Source organism: Capsicum annuum, chromosome 8 (assembly GCF_002878395.1).
Source record: "Capsicum annuum cultivar UCD-10X-F1 chromosome 8, UCD10Xv1.1, whole genome shotgun sequence".
Lineage (NCBI taxonomy): Eukaryota > Viridiplantae > Streptophyta > Magnoliopsida > Solanales > Solanaceae > Capsicum > Capsicum annuum.
This window is the reverse complement of record NC_061118.1, coordinates 37,295,629-37,303,611: the sequence shown is the minus strand read 5'-3', so window position 1 is coordinate 37,303,611 and position 7,983 is coordinate 37,295,629. Positions and strand designations below refer to the sequence as shown.

Below are 7,983 nucleotides of genomic sequence, written 5' to 3'. Positions count from 1 at the left end.
CATGGCGGAAATCTATGCTAATAGGCAGTATGCTACTCTTTTTTAGAAGTAGGATGTCGCTTTGTTAATGCAAACTTGGGTAGCGATGAAAATCTATTCTGAACACAACGCCATATAATTACTCAATTAATGATAAGGCTGAAATTATTACCACTACAAATTATATAGCAAGGAATAATAGAAGTTGGGCTACTGTCTGGCAAGAACAACTTTAAATAAATGAAAACAATTCCGGCTGAGTCTCAAATGATGTCTTTATTCATTGAGTAACAAACATTTTGGAAAAAATCCCAATCTATGAAAGATGAAGGGCTTATATTTGCATCACCGGCGGCATATTAGACTTGAATCCTGCAATTTCCAAAAATGAAGGATTAAGGTTAAGAGCTTTAAGGATGAAACGTAATCTTATGAAGGATAGAGATTAAGTTGAATACCTGCAAGTTGCACACTAATATCTTTTCTTGTGCCTTTCCATTGTCGTAACAATTCTCTTTTCAAATTTTACAACCATCCTCGAAAACCAGACTAGATAGTGAGTTGACAACATTATGTATATTATGGACAGTCCAATAACCAGACCACAACCGAAGCCCATGAGAACCACTTGCCTATTGATCAAATCTCTTTCTTCTTCTTCATCATCATCTAGCTCAACTGGAGTTGTCGCTTGCGGTACCCCATCATCGCCACCACAATCTTTTGATAGTGGCAATCCACGTAACCCATCATTCCCTTGGTATGAACTGTTATCAAACATATCAAATTGTTTTCCTTTGGGAATGCATCCAACAAGATGATTATGAGAGAGATTTAAGACCACAAGAAATGTGAGGGATGCAAGTTGTTGTGGAATTTCACCGCCTATTTTGTTGGATGAGAGGTCCAACGATTCAAGTACGGATAATTGGTGCAATGACACTGGTATAACACCTTCCAAGCCATTATGAGATAGGTTCAGCGTACGGAGTCCAACGAGATCTCCAATAATGCTTGGGAGATAACCTTCAAATCTGTTCCTTGAGAGATCGATAATCATGTATGTAGTCAAAACTCCAGGAAGTTCAAAATCTAGTCCCTTTGTTGTAACTATCAAAGTATTCGCGTAAGAACCAGAATATCCATCTGCAACCTACTCTCGGGTTCCACTGTCTCATCAATGATTTTCATAGCTTGAAAATTCTCAAAAAGTCTCACAAGTAAATTTCCACTAAATCCATTGGATGAGAGATCTATTACTCGAATTTGAGCAAACAAGTTGTCTGTCCTTGAATCACTTATACGGCCATGCAACTTATTTGATCTCAAGCTTAAAATCTTCAAATCAGGAAGGCCTCCCAACCAACTTGGAAATGTGTCATTCAACTTGGAATTCCAAATGTCTGCAATTGATCAACAATGGCAGAACTTTCCCCTTCAGTTTATTTCCGTACAAGTTAATGATTCTAAGTGGGTTTCCTGTCCTAAAAGTTGTATTAATTGTTCCACTGAGACTATTGTTGTTTAAACCCAAAACCGTAAGTCCACTCATCTCACCCAAACATTGTGGGATTAATCCATTCAAATGATTGCTTCCCAAGTCTAGCACTTCCGGTGTTTTCAGATTGCAGACGGTTGAAGTAAATCTTTCCACTGAGATTATTTTGAGAAAGGATAAGATAATTTAGGCCCGGATTGTCTAGGAGTGACTTTGGAATAGAACCTTGGAACTGATTTTCTTTTACAGAAATGAATTTTGTATTATTGGACTTGAACTCCTGAATTTTTCCACTGAAAGAGTTATTGCTCAAGTCTAACGAAGATAATGATGGGAGGGAGAATATCCAGGAAGGTATAGTCCCATTCAAGTAGTTTGATGACAAGGTGATACGGGTACGACCACGAGGATACACGTATGTGAGAATGCGTTGGATCCGTCCAATAAAACGTTCAAGTGAAGTGTGGAGAAGGCTTTGTATCACACCAAAACCGACCCTAAACTTGCACTCCAAGGGCGCCCTTGGTCACATTTCATTAAAGGGACCTTTTGGTTATTTTACCTATTATTTGTAATACACTATAAATAGAATGATGTAGGGTTTTAGTCATTAGATTTTGATGAATATTATGAGTTTATAACACTTGAAACATTTCCTCTCTAAGGAGAGAAGACCACTAACCCGAAATTGTAACTAGAGAAATCAACTTGAGTGTGGAATCGCTCGTGTTGGATTCAAGCTTGGAAACGTTGGATGCTTGGGAGATCGGGGTCACTCTTGTGCCAACGTAAGAGTTAGGTAATTGATGTGTGTGATGTTAAAGGTCCAAGAGTCGAATAGGCTTTTGGGTTGTTAATATTATACCTTCAATTTGTCTAACTATCTATCTTTTTGTTTCTTTGTAATCGCGTAGTAGTGTTGATGTTATAACCGTGTGTTTGTGTTGTTAATGTGGAATCCGAAATTAGTCTATTGTTCATATTGTTCTTATTGTGTTGCTACTGTTTTGGTGTTATTACGCCACTGTGCCTTGTATTCTTCTTGTTGGTAGCGAATTCGAGAGGGGTCACCAAAAAAGGTCCTCGGTTTCTTGGCTAGTGGACTGATTTTGGTATTTCTTTCGTGTTTCCTTGTCTTTATTGTATCATTTGGTATCAGATCCATCTTTGATTTTGTTCTAACAAGATCAATCTTGGGCTTGAGAGTTGAAAATTCAAAAAAAAAAACGCTGAAAACTGAAAATTCCAGAAAAGAGAGCAATCTGTCCATTTTGTGTCCTTGGCTGAAAATTGTATTTTTGTTGTGTCTTGGCTGAGATTTTTAATTGTCTTTGTTGTCTCTAAGTGTTAGTTTTTTTCATCACTAACACATTTGAGTCTATATCTTGAGTTGAGCTTGAATTGTTGAGATTGTTGTTGTGACAAGTTAATGGCCGTGTATTGATGTTGTTGTTCTTGGCTGTGTGGTGACCTTTCTTGTGGACTTGGGCTGGACGTTGTTGATGTTGTCATTGTTCTTGAAAATTTGTTGTATTCTTGTTGTTCATCACAATATTCACCCCTTGTTAAGACCAAAACACCACACTATAGGACTTGGTCGTTTGTTGGAAGTTTGTAGTTGACCTTGTTGTTGTTCTTGGGGGATTGTTGTTGATTTTCTTGGTGATTGTTGAAGTGTTCTTGATGTTCTTCCAAACCTTCATACCTTGTTAAAATAAAGTGAAATTTAGATAAAAAAAGTGAAGGAAAAAGTATGAGAACGTTAGTCTTGAAAGACTTACCATCACTCACCAACAAGTCAATCATATCTCAACCACTTTCCCATAAAACAAGGATCCATGTTTTAAGGAGGAGTACAAGTCTAGTCCAAGACTTTGAGTCTTGAAATTTTAATTGAAAAAGAAGCTCCAAAGACTAGTTTGTGTTTTCCTCCATTGAACAAGTTCCACCAAAGTTCAAATTGAAAAATTGACCAAGACTTGAAATTGGACAACAAAAGTTGTGTGCAACCGAGACCAATGCGTGGCTGCCACATCATCACATTTTACTATTCACACAACATATTTAAGCTTAAATTTTAGATTTCTTAGTTTCCGTTTGTTGTTTCTTAGTTTCAATTTCATTGGTTCCAATACTAATTGGCAAATTAGTACTTATCTACTAGATTGTTAGTTAGTTTTTGTGTTCGTTCATTCGTGTTATGCATTTGTTGTGTGCTTTTCTCTTTTGTGAATTCGTTGTATCTTGTTGGTTCAAGTCCGTAACAAATTTTGCTTAAGTCAACTCAAACAAAAATCTATTCCAGGCAAGAGTAGACTCGACCCTCAATCACTCGCGAAGTGCAAGCCGACTTTCAACACTTGTGAAACCAAGTGTGAGATGATCAAGTGTGCGAGAGTGTGGTGAGGTTGTTTCGAACTAACTTATATTTTGTTTTGTAGGTTTGTTCTTTTTTTTCTTTTGGTACAATTACAAGGGAACCCGCGGCTTCCACCTCTCAACCCATGGACAATAATGCCACCAATGTCATTTTGGCCTACCTTGACACTGTCCCGAGACCTAGCTATGGCAAATGAAAGGTTGGATCGGATGGTAGGTCAAAGAGAGAAAGTGGGCTGCACGAACACACTTCAAGAGGAAGGCCGTAGCTCCTGTGAGCTACGAGGTAAAAATACTATTCCCTACAGTTCTATAAACTTAGACTGTTGTGTTGTGGCTGGTAGTGGCCAATTGGATGTAGTTACGGATTTACCTAGAGTAGAGGTGTTTGAGTCTCCCTATGGTGATACTCTTGGTGATGTTAGGTTACGTGAGGACCAAACTCTTGTTGTAAGTACGTGACACAAGAATAATGGCCGCCTTAGCTTTTGACGACATCATTCAAAGTCACTATGTGAAGAATCAAGCTTTGGTCACATGGAGGGCATGGGATCATACTTGGAGGGGACGTTTTGAACCTACCATTGATCAAACCCGAGTGTGGAAGATTGCTTGAAGCCTTGAAGACTTAAGGACTCTCGGGTTTGGACCATCTTTGTTGGTTCACGGTTTTGGTGCCCTTTATGAAGGGCATTTTGGTCACTTAGCCTTAACGGCATTTTGGACAATTCATATTGTTTTCCAGCACACCAAGGCCACCCTTGGTCATTAAGGGTAGTGTAGTCTTTTTTGCCTTCTTTTGTAATATACTATAAGTAGGATTTTTTTAGGTCTTCTCTCATTTGTTTTATGAAAGATGAAAGATTGAAACATTAAAAATCCTCTCTCTTGAGAGTAGAACACTTAGTCTTAATTAGGGCTTGGAAAAGCTAGTATTGATCTTTTCTTGGAAATGGTGGATCTTGAGGTGAGTTGATTCCCTTGGCGGTCACCATAAGAGTGTGGTTTTAATTGTTACATTCATTAGGGGTTTTTGAGTTTAATACACTCTTTAGTTCTTAATCTTGTAATAATCTTGGTCTCACTATCTATCCTTTACTTTTGTTGTTGTCATCTTGTGTAGTGGACTGTTTTGGGTCCTTTATTGAATCCAAAACTTGTATTATTGTTATTCATCTTGTTCCTCACATTTTGTAGCTATTTTTGGTGTTATATACACCATTGTATCTTGTATTCTTCTTGTTGATAGCGAATTCGAGAGTGGTCTCCATCTTTGTCCTCGGATCCTTAAGATTGGGGACTGATTTAGAGTGTGTTTTGTCCCTTCCGTTGTCTTTTTCATATCACTTGGTATCAAAGAATGGCTTGATCTTGTTCCCACAATATCAATCTTGGGCTAGTTAGTTGAAAAATAAAAAAAAATTGTTAAAAAAAAATGTTGAAATCTGAAAATTCCAGAAAAATAGCAATCTGTCCATTTTGTCTTCTTGGTCGAAAATTGTGTTCTTGTTGTGTATTGGCCAATATTTTTACTTGTATTTGTTGTCTCTAAGTGTTAGTTTTGTTCCTCACTAACACGTTGAGTCTATATCTTAAATTTGAGCTTGAAATGTTGATGTTGTTAATGTGAACAAAGTGTGACCGATTGTTGTTGGTATTGTTGTTGCGGGTTCGAGACTTGAACGTGTGATATGTTGTTGGTTCAAGTTTTGAACATGTATTGTGGAGATTGTGTTTTGGAATTTAATCTTGGGAAGTTGTTGTTGTTGTTTGGGAGGTCCAACTTGAACCGTAGAACTTCAAAACTCAAAGTTTGTGTTCTTGGTGTTCTTCACCATCTCCATATATTATTCAAAAAAAGTGGTTGTTGATCTTAGAAGTTGAAGAAAAAGAGTGTGTATTGTGTTAGTCTTTCAAGACATAGATCCAAGTTTCAAGGTGTAGTACTTGTGACTCAGACTTTTCCTACACACTAAAGACTTTACATCACTTCTCAACCACTTTCCCATGAAACAAGGGTCCATGTTTTAAGGAGAAGTACAAGAAAAAGTCAAGTCTTGAAAATTGAAAAGGCTCCAAGACTTATTTTCCCTTTTAAAACAAATTCCACCAATCTAAATTAATTTTTGACCAAGACTTGAACCTTTGAGAATAACCACTTGATAAAACCGACCCAATACGTGGCTGCCACATCATCACCCCTACTGTTCACGCAATATTTTCAAGCTCAAATTTTAGATTCTTAGTTTTATCTTATTGTTTCATTAGTTTCATGTCTTGATTCTAGAATTAATTAACAACTAGTAATCACCTACTTAGTTGTAGATTAATATTGAATCCGTTTCTTCATGTCTTAGTTATTTGTATGCTTTTCTCATTTTTAACTCGTAGTAACTGCTTTGTTTCAAGTCATAAGTAAATTTTGTTTTGTTTCTTGAGTCGATCAAGCAAGAATCTATTCTGGCCGCCAAGTAGAATTAACATCCTATTGACTACCGTAGTATAAGCAACTTTCCATATCCACCGCTCCAATTGTGAGAATCACAAAGGCGAGTGTAGACGAGGGTTAGTGAGAAGATTTTACTACTAATATTGTTTGTTCATTTTGTAGGTTCAAAAGGTGATATAAGGGGAATATATCTTCGATAGCCGGGAATTATTGTGACTACAACATGGGAGACTATGGTTGTAGTGAGGGGTTTTATGGCTACGAAGTTGAGAGAGATTGTGGAGGCTATGAAAATAGCCATGATCGACACTTGGGCAGATTTGAAAGTTACTGTTTTGAGGGAGAAAATGAGGTGAATGAAGTGCCTAGTGCTTATGGTGACTTTGGAGATGATGTAGGACCTCATGATGGATCTTATGATGACGTTGGGGCATGTGAGGAGTCCTACACTTCTCACTCCAAACCTAAATTTGGTGTTAGGTATAACCCTTTCGTTCGCAAAGCTTATGGGAGTTATGATGAGAGTACATGTGAGGAGTGTGAATATTCATATTCTCCACCTTGTAGTACTTCTTATCAAGATTGATATAGTGTGAATGGTTATACTAGCTCTAGTGGAGGTTGTTCAATGAGAAGAAGAGGGTATGCATCTCCAAAACTGAGGGGTGCTCGTGTCCTTTACAATGTTGATCAAAGAAGAAGTGTACAATCTGGAAAGGTGGCCATTTGTGGGATACCGGGCTGCCTCGTTGTGTTAAATGATAGGTACTATAAAAAATATATTGTTCCATCCATGGTTGACTACTTGGGGTTGTTTTCCGAGCCTTTACTCATTCCATACTTCTTGGATGGGTTTAAGGTTACCGAGAGGGTCAAAGTTGTCTTCTCCCAATTTGAGTACCATGAAGAGGTGTGGTGTGATATTCTTCCATTGACATATGGTCATGTATGCTTAGGTGTCGATTGGTTTACACAACATAGAGTTTCAAATGTGCAAAATTAGCATAATATTTTAAGAGATCGGTGGAGAAATCACCTCATGACATACATGCTGCCCGAGTTGCAAAGAGAAGTGAATACTTACTCCAATCCGAATGCTTATGAGAGAAAAAAGATTGAGAGGAGTAAGGGTGTGCAAGGTGGTAATCTGAGAATGGAAAAAAGAGAGGTTGTGTGGAGCGAAGTGAGGGGATTATCACCAAACGTGTTAACATTGGTTGTCCTTCTATTTCTAAGGACATTTGTGTAGGTACTAACATGGCAAGCGAAGCCGAACAATGCCGAAAGTAAGTTTCTGCCCAAGCTTATGGAGGACCTTCACACCATGGCAAAGAAGAATCTACTCAAGAAATTCAAGGTAAAATAGCTAACTCTTACACTTTGGTGCATGAGAATGATATTCGTATGGCTAGTAGCCCATTGAGTGTGAGTAGTAGCTTACTTACTTGTGAGTTAAATGATTCTTTATCTCTTGTTGATGATGTACATATTGTGAGTGTGGATACACTAGTTGATCCTATTGATGACCAAATTGACTCTTCTTGTAAGGTTAATTTATGTCCACCTAGTGTTGAAACCTATATGTTGAACGGAAGTACATCATCTTGTGTAATCGGTGTTGATCAACTTACTTGTGAAAATTTTCCACCACTTGAGTATGTGTGTGATGTGATTAATA

At 37.7% G+C, this 7,983-nt stretch overlaps 1 pseudogene; it reads right to left on the bottom strand.

Moving 5' to 3' along the window:
• Window positions 1–357: 357 nt before the first annotated feature.
• The window catches only part of LOC124886574, a 12,439-nt pseudogene continuing 4,813 nt past the window's right edge, over window positions 358–7,983 (bottom strand).